This window comes from Sphaeramia orbicularis, chromosome 14 (assembly GCF_902148855.1).
Source record: "Sphaeramia orbicularis chromosome 14, fSphaOr1.1, whole genome shotgun sequence".
Lineage (NCBI taxonomy): Eukaryota > Metazoa > Chordata > Actinopteri > Kurtiformes > Apogonidae > Sphaeramia > Sphaeramia orbicularis.
This window is the reverse complement of record NC_043970.1, coordinates 55,442,234-55,456,295: the sequence shown is the minus strand read 5'-3', so window position 1 is coordinate 55,456,295 and position 14,062 is coordinate 55,442,234. Positions and strand designations below refer to the sequence as shown.

At 39.3% G+C, this 14,062-nt stretch overlaps 1 long non-coding RNA gene and 1 pseudogene across 1 annotated transcript; both read right to left on the bottom strand.

Annotated features, from left to right (window-relative positions):
• LOC115432672 (clathrin heavy chain 1-like) overlaps positions 1-6,773 on the bottom strand; it is a 7,634-nt pseudogene extending 861 nt beyond the window's left edge.
• Positions 6,774-9,640: 2,867 nt separating this feature from the next.
• LOC115432455 (uncharacterized) lies at positions 9,641-13,050 on the bottom strand. Its single transcript, XR_003937207.1, has 3 exons — positions 12,929-13,050; positions 12,485-12,487; positions 9,641-9,907 (listed from the first exon to the last, which is right to left on the bottom strand). It is a non-coding gene; the product is annotated as an uncharacterized LOC115432455 (long non-coding RNA).
• Between the last annotated feature and the right edge of the window lie 1,012 nt (positions 13,051-14,062).

The window sequence follows — 14,062 nt, the reverse complement described above, 5'->3', positions numbered from 1 at the left end:
ACAAAGACTGAGTAGAAGGTCTAGTCTAACCATTTAATCTAGTCATCAGATATAGAATATTAATAACGAATAATACAAATAATAATACAGTCAACAGGTCACGAGTCAAAAATCTACGCAATAATCTCATAATTTGAGGACGGGTAATCCCCTTGGTCCTTACACAATTAAAAAGTGGCATATATTACTGACATTAACTTGGTTTCCACTAACAGCAGCAGAGATGAGTAGTTTCAGCAAGTGGTACCCTGAATCAGTCAAAAAACACAAAACTCCAAACAGCAATGAAAACTGAAGCCAAATGACAGCTTTGTTGTCGCCATCACTGAGCTCAATAAGAAATAGTGACATTGCACTTTATTAACTTATTTTAGTTATTTATTCTATTTCTTTGCTCTATTTTATTATTGTGACTTCAAGTTCTTAAATTTTATGTTCTCAACCTGGTTTTTATCACAGACTGTTTCATCTTTTTCTGGTTTTTATTGTGTTTTATTGCATCGTTTTTATTTATTTGATCTTATTTATTTATTTTATTCTTTTTACTTATCCATGCTGCTATACTATGAATGGTGGAACACTGAGCACTTTTTGTCCTGTCTTTTTGTTCTGTCTGTAAACTCGATCAAGTGCCTGTCTTACATGTTCAATGTATGTCTTGTTGTAATACCAAAGCAATCACCTCGACTGCAAAACAAATCTACCCACGGATACAAATAAAGTAACCTTGAACCTTGAAGACAGCAAACCACCAATACAGATGAACCAGACGGAATCTCCTCCTGATATGCAGGGGCATATTCTAACAAAATCTCCCACTTGGACACAGGTCTGCTCCTGGAGGCCTACCTCTGGGTTGAGAAGGTGTGTGAACCACAGCACGCTTGATGTCATAGAGGTCGGTGTAGTGCTCCAGTGCACGCTGCAGCAATCCGGCTTTCTCACATAGCTGGGCGATGTGGGCGCGGTCGTAGTTGGTAAACATCTGGTTGCCCAGGATAGCATCTGCAACCTGCAACAATAACATCAGACTTTAATCGATGTGTAAAAGCAACACACTGTGGGTTATTGGTGTTGTGCATGTGAAGGCGTACCTGTGGTGCATGCATGAGGTTCATCTCCAGCAGGCGGGTCTGCAGGGGTCCCTCTGAGGGTCTGTTGTTCTTCAGAGCATCCAGGAGGAAGGAGGTGCACTGCTGGATCAGGTTGTACTCCATGAACACATCCACAATCTGAAACACAGGAGAGAATTTGAAACAGAGTAACAGTTAACTGTTAACCCTTTCACTGGATAAAGACCTACTAAAGGATTCTGTTGGGTTTCTGTAGAATTGACTTAGAGTCTGGTTTTGACCAACTCTATATATAAAATGTCAAGAGATAACTTTTTTGTGATCTGGCGCTATATAAATAAAATTTGATTGATGAGTGATTTAATTGGTTTTCCCCTGTAAGTCGCTTTGGAAAAAACGTCTGCCAAATGCGTAAACATAAACATAAATCCCTGTATACATGTTGTTATTGTTGTATTTTTGCTTGTCGGTGTCTGAGCTACACTGCCTCTGTTGCATTTTACTGTAACAAAACCTACGTGTCCTTGTTTAATAACTTAAATCTCTCATCCATTATTGTATTACGCTTTTTTGTACCATAAAACATGTCTCTTCCTTCAGTCGCCTAAAGTGCTACTCTGTTCACACCAATAGATACAACAGGGCCACATTCATTTGAAGCTGCCTGAAGGACAGCTACAGTAAACACAAAGTTAAGTTAACAACACATTCCAGAGATCGAAGAAAGAACTTGATGCAATGTGTTTTTATTCCTGTTACCTGCTAGAACAGCACTTTAAGTAATGCAGAGTGCAGCATCAGCACTTGGCTTTTGCAGTGCAGAGGGTCTGCAGTGGCAAAGGAAGAAGTGCTTTTCCTTTAAACTGCAGGAAAGCTTAAGTTCACAGATGCTGGCATCTTACAGCATCTTCTGTCAAATATTGCCCAACCTCAAGTAAAATGCAGAGTCAACTTGTTCATTCCAGACAGGTCTGATCTAATCCTGAACTTCCTGGTATTACAACCCAATCTGCCCTGTGCAACTGGGAATCTGGATATCCATAAATATCCACAGCCAATCTTAATTTGTATGTAACTGATTGTGTTTTAATAAAGGTCATGTCCTCTAGATAGATCTCTGACCTGTGTGATGTCAGCCAGCGGCTCTTCATCCTGGACGAGCATCTGGGCAAACTGCAGGCCTTGTTCGGGATTTATCCTCATTACATTCCGCAGCAGAAAGATCCAGTCTGGAGTATATCCCACCTGGAAGCAGAATGGTAAGAGCTCTAATATACATTTTACTCTACAGAAACACTTCTTTTTAGTAGAAACATTTCTAACAGTGTGTGTGCAAACTTTAACAAACCTTGAATCAAGAATGAGAGTTGGTTTAAGCTGGAAAATGTATTTATATGTCATGTTATAGGAATAAACTACTTTCCTAGCTGTGCAGACGTACCTTCTTGGCATACAGGACAATCTTGGGAAACTGACCGGTCTCTGCAAAGCACTGGATGACCTTGTTGGGGACGTTGGCCCTCAGGTAAACACTAAGAGCCAAGGTGGGATCCACTGCTTTCACCAAGTCACCAAGTTCCTCTGAACACTCCAGCTGAAACAGAAACAACACGCGAAATTACTCAACAATGGGACTCAGTCTAAAATCCTTAAATTGATGGAAAGTTCAGCTCAAATAATGACACACAGGTAAGTATTTCCAGATGACAAAAGTAAATAATCCCAAGTAGAGTTGAATGAAAGGCCAAAAGATAATGTGATTGTTCTGAGGGACATTTTGACTGTACTGAGTAATGATTTATTGTGAATGGTGTGTTTTGGGGTTCTGTAGCAAACAAACATGCTCCCTTATGTCTGGAGAACATTAATTGTAGGATAGAATGTTGCGGTAACACAACAATCCTTCATTTATAATAGCAAATTGTGATATTTATACTTTTAAGAAAAACTGCAGCTGCTGTAATATGGCAATTGTACTTAGTCATATTGATAATTTTATTAGCAACTCTAGGACTGAAATAAGGAATCGTATTTGATATACGTACTTATTAAACTAAATAAACATTACATTATAAATGAAAATGCAATGTGTGTAAAGTGTAATTAGCCTCTGAGGCAGCCTAAACCCACTCACATCCACAAACACTAATGGGAACTTCACAGATGTTTGTATAAGCGATGATGTCATGTAACCCAAGATAATAGAAAAGTCATGTACACAAACAGGCGGCTCAGGAAAAGCCTCTTCCTGTGAGTGGAAGCTTAGATGGAGATCTGGAATACCTTGTCTTCCTTCAGCCACTTCTCCAGCAGCTGCTTACGTCCCTGTTGGAGGACGGGTCTGCAGAGCTCCAGAGACTCAAACTTGTTGAGCTGGCCCTGGTCCAACAGGATACCGAAGTACTGCAGCAAGGGGGAGGTCTGGCCCTGCTGAGTGGGAACACTCTGGAAGCGACGAATGGTGTCTGGGGTTCGCAGAATGCCCTGAGAGGTAGAGGGGAGAGGTCAACTACAGGTAAGAATAGTCACAAATGGCTGCCAAAAGGCTCCGTAAAGAGGTAGAAATGTGTTCACACCATATCGTAGCGACTCTAATGCTAGTGGGATGAATACCTTTGGTGCATTGGCAGCAACTTTAGCAGCCTCAGAGTAGTTCCCTGCAGCAAACAGGTTGTTGAATTTGCGTGCGAAAAGCTCTTCAGCGCCGGCGAGATTGTTGCGGACAGCCAAGCGAAGGGCCAGATCTGGATTTTGTAGCACATTAGTGATGTAGGGGATGATGTTTTCCTCTTCCACACAGACAGACAGCACCTGAAACACAGACGTCACAGTACAATCAGCTCCAAAGCAGACACTGAAATCATAATGTGAGATGTTGGAAGCTTTTAAAACTGTGTATAATCTGATGAAACAGTTCTTTGCAGGACTGTGTTGGCTTGGAGCTAGTCTCAGTGACCTTGGTCTTTTAATTTTGTCAGTGTCTATCCAATAATAACCACTAGGCCAGTAAAAGTTAAACACTCTGCCCCCAGAACAGGATACATTAAAGAGCACTGTGCCAGGATAATTATCTACAACACACAGGGAGAGTACAGTCTGGAACGAGATAAAAAAATTACCATCATTTGTTTTAAATTCTAACCAAACTTTAATACATATGGACCACACTTGAATAAATCAACCCATTCTTCATTCGCATCAGAGACCAGAAATTAGCAGAGTGAGCAAACTGAGCTAAATATCGCTTTGGGCAATGGCATTAAATTCCATTACACACTGTCTGGCCTTGGGCTGTGGCTGCTGAATACAAATGTTTCATTAGTGGGTCAGTGTAACACATGGCTTTTGTAACTGGACTGGCAACAGAAGAAAAAAAAAAAAAGAGAACAAGTCGAGTGAAAGAGCAGCTGAGGAAAAGAGGAGGGGGAAAAAAATAAGACAGCCAACGTTGGCCCCACTACAAACCAGCGCAGCAGGTCAATGCCCCAGCTTTTAACACGGGTGAGTAGACCTAATGTTACGAACCAGTAATGCACTCACTGACTAGAGAGTGGGTGGATTTACTGAGGGTAGTAGATCAAGTAGGAAAAATACAAACTGATAAAGAATCTGACATTTCACTGAGTGATGATTAATCTGTTGATTATTTTCTCAATTAATGGATGTTTGTTGGGTTGAGAAAATGTCAGTGTGTGGTCACTAGTGCGTCCAAAAGCACAAAAATGTCATGTTATATTCAGTTTACTGGCATAAGCAGGTAAAGAAACCAGATAATACTCATATGAGAGGCTAGAATCAAAGTATTTTGACTTTTTTGCTCAAACCGATTCAATATTCAGCAATTTTGAAAGGGACAGCTAACAGATTACCAAAATAATTAATCAGCTGTAATGTGCAGTACTTACGGTAAGGGCAAACTAAAATAATCAGGATGCTCCCATTAGGGCTGATTACAATCACGAAAGTAAAACACATAAGGCCTTGATACTGACCCACGTGATGTGCCATTTTCAGCCTTATTAAAATGATTTCTTCTATTTAAGTAAGCGATCAGCATCTGGTGGAAACACAGACCCGATCCTGCCAGAACAATTGTACTCAACCGGAGAACCGGAGCATCAGGTGACAGCTGGAGTATCAAGTCATACTGGCCCAGAAACAACCCAACACATCAACGTTATAGTAAAACTGCATGGTAGTGATCTCACACGTCTGTGCAATGCTAATGACATGAAAAAGAAGGAGATTATGAGTGGATGATAGAACGAGCTCAAAGAGGATTAAGGGTACCAGGCTGTACCTCCCACTTCACATCATGTGCCCCGTGTGGTGGGCCTTTGCCCCCCTTCATCAATTTCCCTCCTTTTAGGATCCAGATGCTGAGACAAGGACTGGGATCTCATGTGGAAATATGTTACTTATTAAGTTTCATCTTCACTGACCTCACAAATGGTTAGTGGTTAATTATTGATAATGCATTTCCTAGGTCTCCGCCGTTTCACTGTTTTCTTACCACATTCTAAGATTATGGTAGAACGCAAACTACAACTTGACCAAAATGTTCAACTTCCTTCACTTCTTTCCGTATATTCATATGACTTTTGTGTTGCTTGATGACTGAAAGTAGCCATGATATGAATGAATTGTAAAGTAAAAGGACAGAACAATGTTTCATGTAAAACATTCAAGTTACTAATATTGTTGCTAACCAACCTGCTCAATTATGCCACGGAGAAGCCCAGACAGCAGCCTATTATCTTTCAGAATCACTGTCTCTGTGTACGTGTTCTTCACATACGCACTTCACTGCGCCGGTATCAGCGAGATCCGGCACTAGGGCCTCAGATCAGCTTTCACTCTTCACTCATTATTCATGTGGTGTGTGGCCTGGCTGGAACATTATTCATCAGCTGGCTGATCCAGTTCTCATCTCTAGTTCAACTTCGCAAAAGAACTAAGAATCAACTGTCTCTGCTCTCTGTGGGAAAACACTACCCTTGGATTATTCGTTATGCTTCCCCACACAGCTTGAATTGCAGAATGATGACAAACAATTGTTTGCTGATATTACCACACAACTGAAGTCTGATATCGCTCTCATTGCAATGATTAACCTGTTAGATTTTCTTTCCAGTCAAATGTTGTTACTGCTAAGATGAAATTACAACATAATGAAATGGTGGCTGTGTTATCTGTGACTCTTCTTTTTTTACTAAAATCTTCTGCTGTCCATTGTTCAGTAAGGTATCTGATCAGAACGGTACTAATAATTAGGTTTGAGAACGAGGGGAATCATCTGATGGGTGAATCTGTTATAGTATGATATGTGACCGTTCAAAATTATCAAATCTAAAGTTCACATTCTGTATAAAATATGCGTCTTGCCGAGGTCTGGGTAAAAGTCCTGGTTCCTAGTTGACATTCATACCTGTCCCTTCCTGTTGACCCCGATAATGCCTGATGTGGCCTCATGTGGAGCAGTAACAAAGAATGTTTCTCCACTGATGCGGTTCATGTAAATGCAGGCCCCGGTCTCCAGGTCATACAGGTGAATGTAGCCGTATTTGTGATGAGGAAGACTACATCCTGCTTGAGCTGATCTGTAAAACAAAGGCCGATAAACCATCAGGTCTGTAGTTCTGGTTGTGGAGAAACAAATGATTTTATGGACATGCATGTACATCTTTCATTGTGATTCATAATAAGTAAAATATATCAGATTAGGACAGAGCATTGAAACATTTCATTTGTGGCTTTTATATGTATAATATTTACTCATTACTGTGTCTGTTGGGTTTATATTGTGATGCAGAGTCTAATTATTGAAGTCTCGATCGCTGCACACCTGCATGGCCACTGGGAAGTCGTTCTGAGCTTCTGGAGGGAAGAAAACATCCACTGCTTTCTTGGGAAACGGCTGTTGCCAGTTGGTGGTGCCCCCACTTCAATGATGTGCAACTGTGTTGAAAAAAGAAAACTTCATCATTATTGTTTCCTTTGGAGGTTTTCCATCAGCAGTCCTTCTGCAGCCCATCTTTAAATACATACAAAAAACATATCCAACATAAATAGACAGTATTAGAAGAATTAACAAATCAGAACTCATCCTCCGAAGATACTTCCTGATCCCAGTTTTAAGAACTGACAGACTCATGTTCTTTACAAAGGTATTTCTCATTATCTTCCTGTCATTGATCACCTTTCCTCCAGCCTGGCCTCTGACAGCAAAGCAGAACAGAGTAGATTCCTCTGTATTTCCCTCCATCTTGAACTGGGCAAAGCCAGCGGCATGGCCTTCAATGGGCTGAGAAACCTTCTGTCAACAGAATACAGCTGCATGGCTCCCACCACAACGATTTTGCTGAAAGACAAACCAATAACAAATATATGAATATCTCGAGGGAGTTCATATGCTAAGTTCAGTTTGTGTAATGATTGCTTGTATATTTACAATATTTACAATTTTACATGCTTATGTATTGAAGCCTTTGCCTGTATTAAAACAAAAATCAATATTGCTACAAATCTGATAACATGGGTAATGAAAATGAATGGCAAATCAATATCAAGGTTTACATGCAGCAGTGCATGTCCTAACAGGTCATTTATCACACATACTACTGAGACGAGGAAGACCAGAAGGTCGCAACATGTTGGCCGGTATTTGAAAAGATTGCCATGGAGGAATAAAGGCATTTTATATTTACACAAGTCCTACAGTACGCCTTGGAATATTTTTTGAAATCTTGCATGTTAATGCGGATTTTTTTGACACCAAATAGAAGACACACCACAAGTTTCTAAAGAGCACCTGTGGGTAATCACCAAGAAGACCCAGCAGCACTTCCACCTTGTTGGTTTAAAATGCAGACTATTTGCTTCTTTAAATCATTTTTATTACGTTTTTGGTAGAATATACAAACAGAGGCTGCCTCTGTCATTCCTTGAACTACCTTCTACAAACAGTAATTACAGCCCCTGCTGGTACTTGTAAAATTATTGTTCTCTGTTCCTGATTGGACAAGTCGGTTTTTTGGGGGGGACTGCTAAATTACCCCAGCCTTGTAAACTGTTGTGTAGGCAGTGTGTGTACAATGCACAGAGCTGACAGGAGACAGTTTGAACTAGGGCTGTGCAATTAATCGAAATTCATTACGATTTCGATTATTACACGCAACGATTACAAAAATTATGTAATCGAGAAAAAACGATTAGTAATTTTGAGTTGTTTTAATTCACGCGCACGCAAGCTACCATGAGCTGCTCTGCCCCGCCCCCCTCTAAGCTACTGCTGCCTGCTAGCCGGCAGGTCCACCCCAAGAGGACAGTTGGACCTAGCGGTCTGGAAAAACGGCAGGAGAATCACAGCAGAAGTGCTTGGTAAACAAAAAAGGCAAGTCAAATTCAATTGTATGGAATCACTTTGGGTTTGATGAATGAAGACGAAGAGCAAAAACACATCACGTGCAAAAAGTGTTTGGTAGTTGTGTCCGCACCGACCGGTACACAACAAACCTTTGTTACCATCTGAAGTTTACCACCGCCACCTTTATCATAATCTTTATATTATGAAAAACGAAAACGCATAAAAACAACTTCGTCCGCCATGCATCTTCAGTCTCTCCGAATCTCTTTACACTGCAACTCCCGTATTAACCTAACCTAACCCGTATAACCCTAACGTGCCTATTCTACAGGGTGTCCCAGAAGTCTCCATACATAGGAAAAAGAAACGTTTCTTGACATAAAACCATTTTTATTTCTATAATATGCTCTGTATGACTGCCATTTTGTCGGGAACACATTTCAATGCATGTCCTCCACTGCCAAAGAACTATAAAGAAGAAATATAAAGAAATACATGTTGAACCACATGTATTATGTCTCCTATTATGGAGACTATAGTGACACCTGTATATGGCTGATGATACAGAGGCCTGAACTGAAACCTCACAGCATGCCACTGAATTTACTGTTTCATACTACATTGAACATACTTGAATTTATAATTTGCACTTCACGTGAGTTTTTTTTTTTATTGCTACAGTTCTATGGCAAGTCTATAGCAGTTTAATTCCAATGCACTATTTGTTTACAAAAGGAAACATACTTGAATTTACAGTACACTTATTTGATTTCAAAGATTTTTTGTTTCGTACAAAGTGAAAATACTTTGTTTTAGTGGTTAAAAAGCTTTATTTATGTTTAAAGAGTATATTTTATATTGTTTTGCAAGAAAAAAATAAACAACTTAAGGTTAACAAATAATCGGTTTTAATAATCGTGATTTCAATTATTGCTAAAATAATCGTGATTTTTTTTTTTTCTATAATCGAGCAGCCCTAGTTTGAACTGCCATAGAACCTCCAATTTGATTCACAGCACAGAAGCGCTACATGCATGTCCAAGAATACACCTAAAATGAATGATATTCCCCTGTTTTTCTACATTAAGACTGTCAAACAGGACATGCAACTGTTGGGGCTACATGAACTTCATGTGACAAACACCCACCTCAGTATGCCTTGTTTTAAAACACCAGGATATTGGTTGCAACATTACCTGGGCTGAGATACCGATGAGCAAGAGCCACTTCTGTTTGGCGTCAGTGCGGTAGTTGATGATCTGGCAGCCTGCGAGGCTGGAGTGGCGATCGAAGACTTTCACAGGCTGGGAGTCACCCTCCATACTCCAGTGGTAGACGGCAATTGTCAGTCCACAAGTGCGACTGTGTTGAGGGAGATCCACTTCCAGAAGGTAAAACTCGTCTGTCATGGGTGTGTGCCTTCATCTTGCTCTTCATCTCAATGTTGAAGTCTGAAGAGTTTTGGCGGCTAGAGAGGGGGAGAGGAGGGCACGAGCCAAGCACAGAAAGGGTATTATAGTTTCTGACGGGTTGTGTCTACAAACACACATATGCAGGCAGAGAATAAATGACAGGTTGTAATGGGAAAGGAAGAAAACGATTTGGAAACTTAGCAGTCATGGCACAGAGGTCATCAGGCAACAACGCCATGACTGACAGACAGGGGATGCCACGCATGCTGTAGTCGGAGATGGTGTGATATATCTGGAGAGTACTAAGCAACTGACATTAAAGAAAAAAAAAGGAGATGAAAGAATTACGTTTAGACTCATCAATGATACCCTGGGGTGTGACTGTGTCAGACGTGCACTTTAAGGAGCATAGTGTCTACACTTACGAGCAAATTAACTTTTGGGAGCAAGAGGAGAAAGCGTTTCTCATTCTGAATATTGTTGCTTTATAAACACATTATTAAAGATGGTTAATGAATGTACTGCGTATGTGTTGCATATTGCCTGGTCCCGACTACTTGGCCCACCCCAAATGAACAGCTGTCATAAAGAGAAACGAAGCAGACGGAGGGTAGAAGCACAAAATACAAACAACTCACAAAAAGGCAAACACGTCTGTGTTCAAGTAAAAGACAAAGAACGGACTGTCAGTTACAGACATCATTAAAAGCACAATTGTATTGAAGTATTTAAAGCAATTACAGACTTTTAGACAAGAGTGGTAGCATGGTTTCCTACCACAATTAAGATGATTTTCCAGGAATTTGTGTTTGGAGTGCCTTGATTAAAGAGGAGTGACTAAATGTTGAAAAAAATTCACTCACCTGGATTTTTTGTTTTATTAGTTTGGGTTAATTTAGTGTGCTTAAGCTTAATTAAGTAGGTGTGAGACACATTTGTTGGGTCATTATTCACTACTCGATCGACAAAGTGAGAAAAGCAAAGACCAATGCAGCACAACCTTCATGATCATTTTGCCATCACTAAGCTGTTGGATCAGAGTCCCATAAGTGGTGTGGAGAATAAACCACTTTGCAGCAGAAAGCAAAATTTATAAAATGCAAGCGAACAAATTTGACTGAATTTGTGATCAGCTGTTGGAGATGTGTGCGCATTGTTGTCCATCCTTCAGACAGGGTTACATGAAACATTAAGGCTCGATACAGTGTCACATGACAAAACCAGCTGAGAAACATCAATATGGAAGACAGTGGGTGGAGGTAGGGGTCTATACTGACCCTACACTGAATAATAGCCAGGGGTCCAGCCCAACTATCGTGTGGACTAGAAGAACTCGATACACTGTCAGAGTTAAATTCAACCCATTATTATATGACAACACAAACTTTACATGAATTGGATGTGTACGTGTTAGTTTTTACCTGTCAATGATTACTTTTGGATTTTATGAAAAAAAAAGGAGAAAAAATATGGAAGAGAGCAGAAAATGTAGTGTTGCATTCAAAACAGTCTGCAGCAGTACATTTTCTCATTTCCAATGGACTTGATATGCTGCTGGATTGAACCAATAAATATTATATTGTTTTTAAAAGTAAATGAAATAAATGCACATGATTATACCTCCCATAATACATCAACAGCAACCATCCCAAAAGGAAAAAAAAAAAAAACAAAACACTCAACTCTTTTAATTTAGGTAATCCTCCTTAGTGCTTAAGTCATGTTCATTGGTTGTTTTGTGTCTGTATGAATTACAAGTTCACACAATTTAAAAAACCCAAGGAATCATTTCAAATACTTATCAAATTATTTGTGATTTGCAAAGAAACATTAAGAGCCCCAGAGTCTTAACCAACACTTACCACAGGAAACTACAGTATGGCCACAGAAGATGTTCTGTCTAGAGATCTGTGATTCAATCTAACATTCAGAACGTTGACAAAAACAAGGAAAAGTCCTCCACACAAACAGAAAAACACACATAGGACTTGGATCAACTGAATCCAAGCGATTTGTAACTTCACAATCAAATCTACCTCAACGTTTAGAGTTTCTACACACTGAAACCTCCCATTTATAACCCAGTTCCAACCTCATTATTTCCAAATACTAAACAGTTCTTAGTAATGAAAACCACGAGTGGTTCAAGGAGTTAACAAATATTATGTGGTATGAGAGGTTAAGGTATTACAATTGCACACAGATGGAAAAAGACATGAATTTCAAAATGGAAATTGAAAAGCGATGTGAATTAAAATAAAATCATTTTTTTTATCCAGAGTAGTTCCACATATAAAACAGAATCTAAATCACTTTTTCAGATAACAAAATGATGGAATGCCAGCAAGCTATAAGGTTGTGAAAGCTAAATCCTGTTAACGAAAAATATTTCCAGAGAGATTTACTAGAAAAACGTTTAAAAGATGTCACTGAAAATAATTTAATATATCTTGATCAACTCACAGATTTGAGAAACATTTTTCGCTAGATAAAAACTGACCTAGTGGCAGGTCATCTCTTTTGTTTTCATGTTCATTTGTATTACCGTAATGTTGAAATGAGGAATTTTCTTTTTTAGTAGTCTTGAAAACAGGATTTTACTTCCACAGTGAAGTAGTTAAATTTCAACTCACCGTCTGCAAACACATAAGAAAGCAGTAAAGAAAAAAAAAAAAGAACATAGAAAAGACAAAAACAAAAACAACAAAAAGTCAAAGCAATCATGGATGCTGGACAAAAAGAATAAATATATACGTATCTTGAATATTTACAGGACAAATGCTTGAAAACATGCTGGTCAATATAAACTGTCACAGCAGAGAACTAAAGTAGCTGGATGTGTATGGACATAAACAGATGAAAATGCATATAAAATCTTAATTAAATGGATAATGTTGCTATAATGTAGAAAAATGTCAAAGCTGAAAACTGCAAATCCATTTCAGAGGGTGACTTAAAATACAGCAGTGGATCAATATACCGTATTGTTTGTCAGCTTTTCCTCGCTTTCTGAGAAATCCTGCACTGATTCAGACAAAGAGTCTTTTTCAGGCCTAAATGCCAATACAGTGTCGTACCTTTTAGTGCAATGACCTTGCTGGCTGGATTCATGATGGCGCTGTCGGCAGAGATGGGCCTGCGGATGGGGGTGTTGGGGTCGGCCAAGTCAATGATCACCACCTGAGTCTGCTCGCCTACCTTCTCCGGATGCAGATGAACTTATCTGACTCCATGGTTAGGGTGCTTGAATCCGATGTTCGCTGGATTGATGCCCAGGTTTTGGAGCTAAGAGAGAAGGAAAAAAAAAAAAAAAAAAAAAAAAAAACAACACAAGGTGCATGTTGGAGTTAACAAGAACTGGCTGCAAATGTTCTGTTAAATACCAGCCTGAAAAGAGGTCAAATTCCAAAGAAGTTCAACTCAGGGTCATTTATAAACAGCTACTTATAGTTTTGTTTGACTGTAAAGTAGTACAGGGTGCAACAAATACTGAACAACAGGTAGAAGACTGTTGCAATTATTTGACGGATAGCCTCCTCCACTGATAGAAATGTCTGTGGTTATAGTGGACATGGTAATGCAGGAGTTGACACTGTACCTCAAAACCTCTAACAGATGCAATAAATGTTGTTTAATCTTTGGAAAAGCTCTGCACATTGACTTTGTTTTTAATTTGGCTAACATTGTTACCAAAAAGACTTGACTGCTTTGATTTGGAAAAGTAGAGTAGAGTAGATTCCTGAAAATGATATAACTAAAACCTCAGCAATAACTCAATTCACTGGCAACTATTAATGAACTGGTTTTAGTCAATTAATGCATTTGAGTAACTTAAGAAAAATGTCAATCTCTTTTAAGTGAACAAACAGCATACTTAATGATATCATCTTGGCTTTAGGAGACAAAGCAATTGATTTTCCAGCTTTTCCTAAGACCAAACAAGTGATTGATCAATTAAGATAACATCGCTAATTATTAGAACTGTTTGTTGTACCATTAGATGTGATTTTTGTCTTGGTCTGAACCAGACATGAATGTTCCCAATCAGGGGCCAGATTAACACTTCATTGTAACCCTGGGCACAATATTCAGGCCCCATCATCACCACCGCAGCATGTCCCTCTCCTTTTTTAATTTCGTTTGGCGCTCCCACTTAGCTGCTTCTCCATGTTTGCAAGTGTTTTGATTCGGGTACGTATGTCGCGTAGTTC